This window comes from Echiichthys vipera (genome assembly GCF_963691815.1).
Source record: "Echiichthys vipera genome assembly, chromosome: 6".
NCBI lineage: Eukaryota > Metazoa > Chordata > Actinopteri > Perciformes > Trachinidae > Echiichthys > Echiichthys vipera.
This window is the reverse complement of record NC_139831.1, coordinates 24,783,862-24,796,002: the sequence shown is the minus strand read 5'-3', so window position 1 is coordinate 24,796,002 and position 12,141 is coordinate 24,783,862. Positions and strand designations below refer to the sequence as shown.

General features: G+C 40.9%; 1 protein-coding gene across 1 annotated transcript in view; it reads left to right on the top strand.

Moving 5' to 3' along the window:
* aff2 (AF4/FMR2 family, member 2) overlaps window positions 1–12,141 on the top strand; it is a gene marked incomplete at both ends in the record, with an annotated part of 179,714 nt that overhangs the window by 134,551 nt on the left and 33,022 nt on the right. The window lies entirely within an intron of this gene.

The window sequence follows — 12,141 nt, the reverse complement described above, 5'->3', positions numbered from 1 at the left end:
ATTCTGACACAAGAGTAATCAAACATTCATACATGCAGAGCCATAACCAGGATTTTAAATTTACGGAGGTCATGAATTCCTTCAGCACAGCCCCATCCACCTAATTCATTGTTTACAAACCACCATCCCAACTTGATTTTATGAATAATTACAAAAATCCCATAATTTCATGTTTTATTTATTAATTTAATAATTAATATTTTATGGCCGTGCATTATGGTCTTAACATAAATTCAAAGCCTTCTCTACCCTGCCAGGTATATAACTATGTCTAAGAAAACCAACACTTTTATTTATTTATTTGTCTAAAAGTGACAATTGTAACAATATTTATTCTCAAACATATCAAAATTTTCCTTGAAAACTCAGCACGTGTATTAGTTCTGTACCTGTAACTCCTCAAATATCTTAAAATATGGCCTCGACCTCAACGGTAACTACAGCCCTGCATGTGTGTTATTGTTGAATGAAAACTGGAAAAAAAAAAATAAAGAAATAAATAGCCTGTGAATGTTCTCATTTGTCCAGGTCATCGTTATCCTCAAAACAATTTCAGTCAAAAGCAACTGGACTTGGTTATTTGTCTAGGAAGACGTTTCACCTCTTATCCAAGAGACTTCATCAGTTCATGTACACATCTGACCAGGCTGGGACTTCATCAGTTCATGTACACATCTGACCAGGCTGGGGCTTCATCAGTTCATTTACACATCTGACCAGGCCCGGGCTTCATCAGTTCATGTAAACATCTGACCAGGCTAGGACTTCATCAGTTCATGTACACATCTGACCAGACTGGGACTTCATCAGTTCATGTACGCATCTGACCAGGCTGGGACTTCATCAGTTCATATACACATCTGACCAGACTGGGACTTCATCAGTTCATGTAAGCATCTGACCAGACAAGGACTTCATCAGTTCATGTACACATCTGACCAGGCTGGGACTTCATCAGTTCATGTACACATCTGACCAGGCTGGGACTTCATCAGTTCATGTACGCATCTGACCAGGCTGGGGCTTCATCAGTTCATGTACACATCTGACCAGGCTGGGACTTCATCAGTTCATGTACACATCTGACCAGGCTGGGGCTTCATCAGTTCATGTACACATCTGACCAGGCTGGGACTTCATCAGTTCATGTAAGCATCTGACCAGACTGGGACTTCATCAGTTCATGTATGCATCTGACCAGACTGGGACTTCATCAGTTCATGTACACATCTGACCAGACTGGGACTTCATCAGTTCATGTACACATCTGACCAGACTGGGACTTCATCAGTTCATGTACACATCTGACCAGACTAGGACTTCATCAGTTCATGTACGCATCTGACCAGACTGGGACTTCATCAGTTCATGTACACATCTTACCAGACTGGGACTTCATCAATTCATGTACGCATCTGACCAGGCTGGGACTTCATCAGTTCATTTACACATCTGACCAGGCTGGGGCTTCATCAGTTCATGTACACATCTGACCAGACTGGGACTTCATCAGTTCATGTACACATCTGACCAGGCTAGGACTTCATCAGTTCATGTAAGCATCTGACCAGGCTGGGACTTCATCAGTTCATGTAAGCATCTGACAAGGCTGGGACTTCATCAGTTCATGTACACATCTGACCAGGCTGGGGCTTCATCAGTTCATGTAAGCATCTGACCAGGCTGGGACTTCATCAGTTCATGTACACATCTGACAAGGCTGGGACTTCATCAGTTCATGTACACATCTGACCAGGCTGGGACTTCATCAGTTCATGTAAGCATCTGACCAGGCTGGGACTTCATAAGTTCATGTAAGCATCTGACCAGGCTGGGACTTCATCAGTTCATGTACACATCTGACAAGGCTGGGACTTCATCAGTTCATGTACACATCTGACCAGGCTGGGACTTCATCAGTTCATGTAAGCATCTGACCAGACTGGGACTTCATCAGTTCATGTAAGCATCTGACCAGGCTGGGACTTCATCAGTTCATGTAAGCATCTGACCAGGCTGGGACTTCATCAGTTCATGTAAGCATCTGACCAGGCTGGGACTTCATCAGTTCATGTACACATCTGACAAGGCTGGGACTTCATCAGTTCATGTACACATCTGACCAGTCTGGGACTTCATCAGTTCATGTAAGCATCTGACCAGACTGGGACTTCATCAGTTCATGTAAGCATCTGACCAGGCTGGGACTTCATCAGTTCATGTACACATCTGACCAGGCTGGGACTGGGACAGAAAACATCAGAGGTGGATGAGAGGTGAAACGTCTTCCTAGACAAATAAACAAGTCCAGTTGCTTTTGACTGAAATGGCTTTGGGGATAACGATGAACTTGACAAATGAGAACATTCACAGGCTTTCATTATCTTGTTATTGTATTTTAAAAAACAGTAAATATGAAACAGACCAATGTTCAACTTCAAGAGATTCTTTCTAAAGAAAATAACGAGGATGGTGGAGGTTGAGGGTGTAGGGTTAGGGGTGAAGGGAGGCTAGAGCCTTCAGGACGTAATCAATAGATACAGGTGGTAAACTTGAACAAGAAATTTGCTCAGGACAAGGTTGAGCATGCAAAGCATCGGTCTAAAGAGGAAAAAATGGTCCTGACAACCAAACCACCAGCTGAAGTCTTGAGAGAAGAGCAAGATGGAGGGTAAACGTCAGTCTTGAAATCTAGTGCTGGTGCTCTCATATGGCTTTGCATGGCTGCTCCACTACCACTGGTGTATGAATGTGTGTGGATGGGTGAATAAAAGAAAGAAAAGAAAGAAGAAAGCATGCCTTTATTTGTCCCGCAAGAGGAAATTCACTTTTCACTATTTCCGTCAGAGTTGGTGTCAATTTTATCCTATGGTATGACCAGCTGGTTTGTAAACCTAGTGGTTAACTTAAACATGTTAGCTTTCTGCCACTTTTCTAGAGGGGTGAGAGTGGGGGACAAGGGATGTTCAGGGGTAGTCAACAGGTCAACAATAGATGCCATATCAAGTGGTATGCATCATCTGAAAGCTGTGAACCTGAAGATTAATTTGAGATGCAGCTCAGCACTGTGTCAAGATGTTCTAGTCATGAATCAGTCCCCTTTTTATGATTGAATTTATTTTTTGACATCGAAAACAGAAATTGTCACAGAGAAAAACAATGTTTCACAAAATAGAATGCATGATTAGATACATGAATGACAAGTATTTGCAGAAAAGAAAAGCATGTTCGAAAAGGAGTGGGAAGGAGAAATAAGTTGTTGCAGTGAAAAACTGCACTTTACCCAAAATAGCTGGGGCTGGGATAGCTTCCACGTGGTTTTCGACCCAAAGCATGAAATAACAATGCCATAGTGCCACGTGCACTGACATGCATGCAAACTGTATATAACAAATGGCGGTTTGATGGCTCCCCAAAAGTGAAGCCAAAACATCTATATCGCCCCCTGGTGGCTGGCTGAAGTAAAGGTCATAAGTCCTGCCCCCTCCATGTTAGCAGATGGGACATGGGGCGGGCTAATAACTCAAAGTACACCTCAAATAAATTTTCCCAAAGATGGTTTCAGGCTTCGTAGGTCTTTTTTTTTTTTTATCACAATGGGTGTACGTTTAGATTAGTGTTTGGGTTTAGCTATTTAATGCTATAAAAATGGGCTGAAACGTCATGATTGACAGCTGTGATCGACTCGGTGTATTGGTATATGGACGTCAAATTGTAATGGGGGATATTCGGCTTCGCTTTTGTACAGTGGGAGGAAGTGGGGCCAAGTCATCCATCTTTATTAACACTTTAAAGTCTATCACAACAAACAACACACACTTCATTCTCTACTCAGGACACCATTTCTCCACTATATCTTTACATAGAAAAAAAAGCCCAAAATCCCTTTCAAATACCACATTAAGACCTAGACCTAGACTTTGAAGAACACCACAGTGGAATAAGTGCTGTGGTAATAAAAACACTTTTGACATTTGAATATTTCTGTAGGAATTACATTTTTTGGCGATTGGATGGCATGCTCTTCTGTTGTGTAAACTGCTAAGAAACCCCCTAATTGTCAATATCCCTCGGAAAGCCATACATCCTCTCATCTCAAACCCATCTGCTATTGTAGCCAACGGATATCCGATCGCATCAGACCGCTTCCTCTACCCAAATCTTGTCCTGTTGCCTGTCTATGGAGATTATACATCCTCTGAATGCTCCAGATCTCTAGTTTGTGGTTGTAAAGATTCATGAGGATGTGATTAGCTTAGAGGTCACAACAGGTCATTTCATACAGTGATGTTTGAATGCTAATGAAATATGGAAGGAGGTAGAGGGTCCTCTTCAGCACAGTCCTTACAAACATTCATTTGTCAGTCTGTCAGTTTATTTGATGAATGGGCAACTCCTGGATGATAGACAGAAAGGTATGGAGGGTTTTTTTTATTGACTGTGTGTTGGTTGTAAACGTGTACAGTGATGAGTTTTGCGTGTGATAAGTGGACTAGGGTGTGTATATTTTTTTGAGATTTCTGCGACTCTTGGCCGAGTGAAAGGCTTGTGAGTGATTGACCGGTGGTTTTTATCTCAGGAGGATGTTTGCACATGTGTTTTTATTTAATGTTTTATTTAGATGTCTGATCTTGATGCAGCAATTTCCCTTTCTCCAAGACAATGGGCGATCATAACCTAACCTTAACCTTTGCCTTAAGGTAGAAAGGCACTATAGAAACGCAGTCCATTCCATTTAACATTCACCTCATGTTTGATGCAGAAGCCGAAGAACCAGAACAGTCGTAGGCAGTGTCCTTGTGGATCGTAGAGGCCTGAGGGGAGAAGCTCCTCCTGATCCTCTCAGTGCTGGCCTGATGTAACCGGTACCTTGAAGAAAAATGTAGAGTCAACCTTTGACTCAAGTACAGAACAGTGTAGTGAGGACTGATGAGATGAGGCAGAGTGGAACCAGGAAATATAGTTGAACTCACAGTTCATATATGTGCTGACGAGTAATCCTATTTAGATAGCAATCTTGGTCCCTTTGCTTCTTTAGTTAGCAGGTGCATAAAGCCAAATACCAATAGTTTAATTTGAATTAGAAAACTTGTTGGAAGTTGGAACTCATAATGTTTTATCTGACAGTCAGAGTGTGTCAGTCTTCAAAAAAGTGCAAGGGACTGCAAGAGGGCTGAATGTTGTTTCAGGTGACGACAGGTAGTCCTGAACAGCCGTTTATAGAATTATGGGACCGGATTATGGCGACAGTTATCACAGAGGCAATCATTTTATCCTGTCATGGTGACCACAAGGTAAACAGTAAAAATAAACCATTTCAAGTAATCTTGCACTGTGGCTGTATGCACAGTAGGGCTGTCACAATTATTACATTTTAGATTACAATTGGCATGCAAATGATTGCAATTAACTATTTAATTGTGTTTTTCTACAAGCGGCCGAAATGGGTTTTCTCAGGAGGGTGGCTGGAGTCTCCCTTAGAGATAGGGTGAGAAGTTCAGCCATCCTTGAGGAACTCGGAGTAGAGCCGCTGCTCCTTTGCGTTGAAAGGAGCCAGTTGAGGTGATTCGGGCATCTAGTAAGGATGCCCCCTGGGCGCCTCCCTAGGGAGGTGTTCCAGGCTCGTCCAGCTGGGAGGAGGCCTCGGGGGAAGACCCAGGACTAGGTGGAGAGATTATATCTCCACACTCGCCTGGGAACGCCTCGGGATCCCCCAGTTTAAGCTAATTAATGTGGCCCAGGAAAGGGAAGTTTGGGGTCTCCAGCTAAAGCTGCTGCCCCCGCGACCCGACCCCGGATAAGCGGTTGAAGATGAGATGAGATGAGATGGTAATGGTATGCCACACAACAGTGCAAGTGGTGTCAGAAGACTAGAATGGCACTATATAAGTACAAAGCTAAAGCAGGGACATAATGTTGCTTTAATGCAGCACTTATTCAGTGACAAACCGAAACCTTAACTGCACATTTACTTCGACTAATCATTTTTAATGCTAATTACTTTTCTCTCCAATTGCCAACACCTGTCTGCTCAGAGCGCACCCACCATCACTCTTTCTCCTTCGCTTGGCCACACACTGGTTACACTCACACGACACACTGAGCTATTCCATAAAGGACCGACACTACTCTTATATGATTACATCCAAGCATTTGTATGTGAATGATCTCATTAGAAAAGCTGGATGGAAGCAACAACTCCGGCATAACTTTCCCCCAGAACTGTCAAACACACTGCTGCACCCGTAGGGGAGCCTCTCTATATAAATGAGGAGAGCCGTCGTCAACACCTCTCTGTCATCATCTTGCTTTGTAGGCAACAAATACGGCCTCATACGAGCTGAAACAGAAGAAGCTGTCCAACAGCAGTAAGATCTAGACAGCCAAGCTCTTTACCGGTCATTGTGACCTTGTGCTCACGTTGACAGCTTATTTTCCCAGCTGATGGAAACGGACCTAGATCACTTTCTGTGTTGCCACATTTATAGCTTAAAATTGCCTTGACTGAACAATCAAACGTTAGGCAAAATTATCATGGTCAGCTCAAATAATCGCAATGAGATGAATATGTAATAAATGCAACAGACCTAATTGTATTTGAGTGCAGCAAATGAGAGGTGTGTCTTTTTCCGCACAGTGTCTAACTACTCTGACTTTTAGACCATTCCCTTTTATTGAGAGCACAAGTGAACTAACCATCCATATAGCAGTCTTTTACAGGGAGCTCTGAGGTAAACTGTAAAAAGACATTTATTTGCTTACAGACAGTTCTCCACTTGACCTTGTCCATGGAACTAAACATGAACACTGGCAGGTCTGTAAGTCGTTGTAAACCAAGGTGTAGCTCCTAGCTTAGCACAGCTAAGTATGTGGGTGTTGTTTGGATCTTATGAGGCCCTCTGGACATATCAAACCAACAGATCATTTTGTCAAGGCTGTGAGGTTTTCATTTCCCCTGCTGTGCTTGTGATTTTATCTCACAAATAAACAGACAGACACCAAAGCCTCCACTGGAGCCTGAAGATCTGACAAAGGCTACTTTGTAAGTCTTATCCGTATTACTTATGCAACATTGACACCGGCGTGCACACAGAAAATAGAGAGTGAAGGCTCTGCGTCCTTAATAAGCAAAGACCTGTAGGGATGTATAAGATATCGAAAAGACAGAAAGACACCTGTGAAAAACCTGAGAGGAAATTCTAATATAGTGTGTATAAAGTGTTTGTGTTGTGTTTTCCTTTCTTTCTGCATTGTTACATATAGCTGAAAAGAAATGATAGATGCATGAATGAGGAAACTAAATATATCAAGAATATGTGGAAGTGAGGTGGAAATAAAACTTCACTATAACTGAATGAAAGATACATAAATATGTGTGAACAAATGGGTGAAACTTTGCTGTGTAGATGAAGAACTACAGTATTTTTATTTATTTATTTTTTTTACCACAACTGACTACAAGGGCAATACATTTAACAAATTCCCTCCTGGGTGACTTTCATATGTCTTAATTTCAGCAAAACTTCACAGAAATGTATCTAAAAAGTCCAGCAAAAAGCCGTTTTTTCAGTATGCACCAGCTGGCATTGCATTTTAATTTGGCACCGACTACGGCATTAAATTATTTTCAACGGCTGATGGCTGATTCCTGAGGAAAAAAAGAGGAAAGCAAGCCAGATGTAATGCTTTCACACACATATCCATCTACTTTCATCTTGTTCCTCCAGCACATACTGTTTGTGTTGCCAGAATAAAATAGGCTAGAGAGCACTCAACTGAAAATCCCGTTGAGAGGAAAAAACACACTCACCATCGCCTTTAACTTCACACACTGCTATTTAAACAAAAACATGCACATATCAGTGTGGGAAATATAGACTTGTCTCATGCTTCCAGTCAGTTTTATCTTTTGGCAAATGAAAATCCAATAAAAAAGACTATTTATTAAATGTGCCTCGCGCGATGTACAACCCATTGGAGAGTTTTCCTCTCTTCTCAAGTCAAAAAGACTTGTAAATAGAAGTCAGTAAATAAAGAATGAAATGCAGCGGACTTCAATCATACGTTCTCCAATGCTCCGTCATACATGACAAAGCCTAGCAATCCCAGAAATCCCATCTCATCCGGCATTTCCAGCTTTAATAACAAGTGAGTGGAGTGAACTTCTTCAAAGCAGTCATTCGCTTGATGTTTGTTCTCACCTTGATTTCTTGCCAAATGTCGTATCAACAATGTGGGCTAGCCCACCAGGGAAAGTGGTTTGTTTCTCAGAGTTAAAATGCAGGCAGTCATCAAACAGTCATGAAAAGCATCCACCAAATGGTATTATTATTTGTGGCACTGGCAATGAGAAGCAGTTGGACTGTATCTGTGATGCAGTGTCTAGACTGGCTGCACATCACTCCCCAGTCGTTCTGGATTTAGTGGAGGAGAACCCCAGATTATTATTCTCCCGTAAAGAGTTGTATTAGCTTGTGTTGTGTATTTGCTGCTTGTGTCTGAAAAATAAGTACCCACTTATTCCTGAATGTTTATGTCAATCACCGTAGCTGCCATTGAGGACACTGAGGTCATGTCTTGTGTAATATTTTGTTGAATCTTTGGGGGGTTTAGGGTAAGGGTTAACCTTAAACCCCTAATCCTTGGGGGGATTTCTACTATCTTTGTTTTTAGTTCCCAACATTTATATGCTGGGTAGCAGGCCTGAAATAACATTTATACCTTTATGTTGTTGAAATTTCCTAAGATTTTTCTGATTTGGTTGTAATTACATGGAAAACCGAGATATTGTTCAGAGACCTGTGTATTTTTTAAATCCTGCCCCTTGCTTGCCAAATTGTGAATATGATATGTGAATATTAGAAATGCTCCAAAAGAGACCCCATACTTCGTTTGTACAAGCAGTCTTTTTTTTTACATTTATCGGTTGCCATCTGTAGTGGCCATAGTGATAATGATGAGAGCAATGGAGAGAGTCAGGTGACATAGTTTAAAAAGGAGGAGGAGGTGGTCAGGGTGGATGGATGGGTCAAACAAACAGAGGATTTTCACCCAGGAGTTGTGTCCTGTGTGAATACAAAATTCAACATTGACTTATTTGAAGTGATGTATAGGTGAAGATGTGATTTAAGTTACGCACATGCCTATGTTACGCTATATTACATTCAGAATCTATGTAACCACATGTTTAAAAAGGTTTCATTTACATATGAGGATGTGTTTATCTTAGTGACGCTAATATAGGAAACGCTACTGTGGGTAATACGAACAAATGACCTGTGTGGTCAAATGGATCTGAAGATATGTTTGAATACAAACATTGTAATTTTTCGGCTCCAACTGTTTGTCCATGCAAAAAGTTGGCAGTTTAAGATTGTTTAGATTGATAAGTTGTTCCCCAGTCTTTTCAGGTTCTGCTTTTGGATTTGAATAAATTAGTCTTTTACGACAGAGAGCAGCAGCTGACTCATAGGACTCTTGGTTCTCTTTAGTTACATATCAAAACATTCTTTAAAGTCAATCAGGGACAATGAAAAACAGTCTGGGGTGTGTCCCTTATCACCATCTGTCTGGCATCTCTATCAATAATTTTAACATATGACTTGTCAGATTACATCTTGTTAGCGTTTCAGCGAGTTACAGCAGCTGATGAACACAACACATACATTAAAGTCCAGTCCTATTGCAAAAAGACATTGGGTGAATCTGAAGAATCCTAAATCATGTCTGATGAGAATAACTGTACCTAAAAACAGCATATAGTGCACTACATTTACCCTCTGCCATTTACCCTGGAGCGAATTCACAAAAGCGTTGTGCAGCTTTAGCATCCGCTAAACCTGCACAAATAGGACAAAAGGAAAAACCATGTAATTCTCATCTTATCTTATCTGCACTGCCCTGCAAATAGTGTCTCAGTGCTCCTGTGATAGTTGCACATATTTAAATTAGGTAATAGCCACAAATTTGGTGCAAAAATTCTCTCCTTTCTGTGCAAATGAGTTTTTAATTTACAAAGATCAGCAGTAACAGCCACACACAGTTACAGTAAAAATGCCAAGTGTTTTCAGAGAGTTTGGGGTAATGAAGCACAGTTGTAAGGTGAAAAATCCTGACCATCTTTTATTACAGGTCTGAAGGTGTGCGTTTGAAAACATCAACAGCAGAAATATTAAAAGTGACATACCAGCGTTAGGATGAGTAGTAGTAGTGCATGGTATTTTGTCTGAAATCTTAATTTACTGCTGATATGAGTTATTTTAGAAATACTAACCAAACAAAGGTTAAGTTCTTCCTTTCTACAATATCAACAGCGCATGGCAGTATGGTATGTTTAAAACGCCACTAATCAATATCTTATATTATCAATAGATAAGAGGTGGCCCACAGATACATTTCCCTCAGCTCAGTAAAGCGTTTTAGCATCTTTCACCAAATGAAAAACAGAATTAGCGACTATCTGTTGAACATGGTGGAGCATCTAGCAGCCAAGGAGCCAGATATTTCTCTGGCTGGTTGAGACCAAAACAGGGCTAACATTATTATACAGGACTAATCTTCAGGTGATCAGAAACTCAACTTAAAATAAACGTTAATGTGGCTCTGTGTCTGCCGGATGTGTAAATACACTGCAACTGTTCGCAAAAATGTTGTACGGTGATATGATTGTTTTGTGTTTACGGCTTGTTATGCTGCCCTAGATGGCAAAAAAAAAAATTAATTATTGAATGTAGGTTTAAGGATGATCGGTTGTTAATGTGGCAGATGCGCATCAATAGCTTCCCCAGGTTATTTAATGCAGATGAAAGAAATTGAAATCCTCTGAATGTAATGAGCAATAACTTACTTAATGGGAATCGTATTTATGATTACATTTCTTGCTTTATTGCGATGCTGATTTTCCAGCCAGAACCAGCAATGAAAACCAAACAGACAAGAGCCAGTCATTCTCCGTAACAACTTGCACTTTCTTATATCAGTTCAAAACTGTTTCCGAAAACGCTTTCATTTCCAAATACACAACTTGCAGTGAATGCGTGGAGCAGGGGGGGTCTGCATAGGGACGACTGAAATGCACACATACCGACAAACATGTATTCAGAGAGATTAACTTGGCACACAACCCAATATTGTTTCAACTGTGATGCGAAAAGTTGAAACAATAGTGAATAACAGTGAGGTGAACATTTAATTGGGATTGAAAGAGAGAGGGAGTGAGAGACAAAGAGAAGAGATGAGTAATGATAAAAGAAAAAAGAGAGCAGAGACTGCATTCATACAGTATCTGTCACTGTGTGTGCATGTGTGTGTGCATGTGTGCATGTGTTGCCTCAGGAACAGTTGATGGATTTGCTGCTTGGCTGCTCACACAGATTGGTGCCTGCTGTGATGGCAGCCTTGAACTGAAATTACATGCGCACACTCTCACACACACTCTCTCTCTCTCACACACACACACACACAAACACACACAAAGAGAACTACACATAATTGCAATGTCTGTGTGCGTGTTTGTGTGTATTCTTAGGGTGGGTCGTGCGGGTGTGTTGCCTCTAGGAGGCCATTTCAAAGCACTGTGTAAGGATGGATGAACAAGAGGCCAAGCAAAGCATCAGAGAGGATGAGACAGTTGAATAGGTTCAAAATGCTTTGCTTATGTGTTTATTATTAGCCATTTATTATATTCTGTGTCATATTTATGGGATCAGGGTGGATGGCTTCCCCAATGATTATCCTTTTAATTTTTTTTTCACTTATTGACGAAGACAAAACACAACAGAACAGTTAAACATTTATTCTTTTAAATGGCTTAGTGAGAGTTCTGTTTGAGTTAAGAGTTTGATGATATGTTCTTCTCATCAAGGCAGTTGAGTAGATTAGTAATTATCGTGACATTGTTTTGATCATTCGAGAGAACCACCCCCTCCCCCTCAGCTCTCAATCAAGTCCATAGATTAATGTGTTCGATTTGTGGTGAGGATGAGATGAACATCCAACCACACCACCTGGAAAAATTAACCACAGAAAAATGATACTAGATATTGTAAGATCTATGCGTTACAAACTGACTAGAAACACGCATGTTCTCCACTGAAAAATAATGAAAAAATGAAAATTTGTTTAAAGCAGTAACTGGGTACA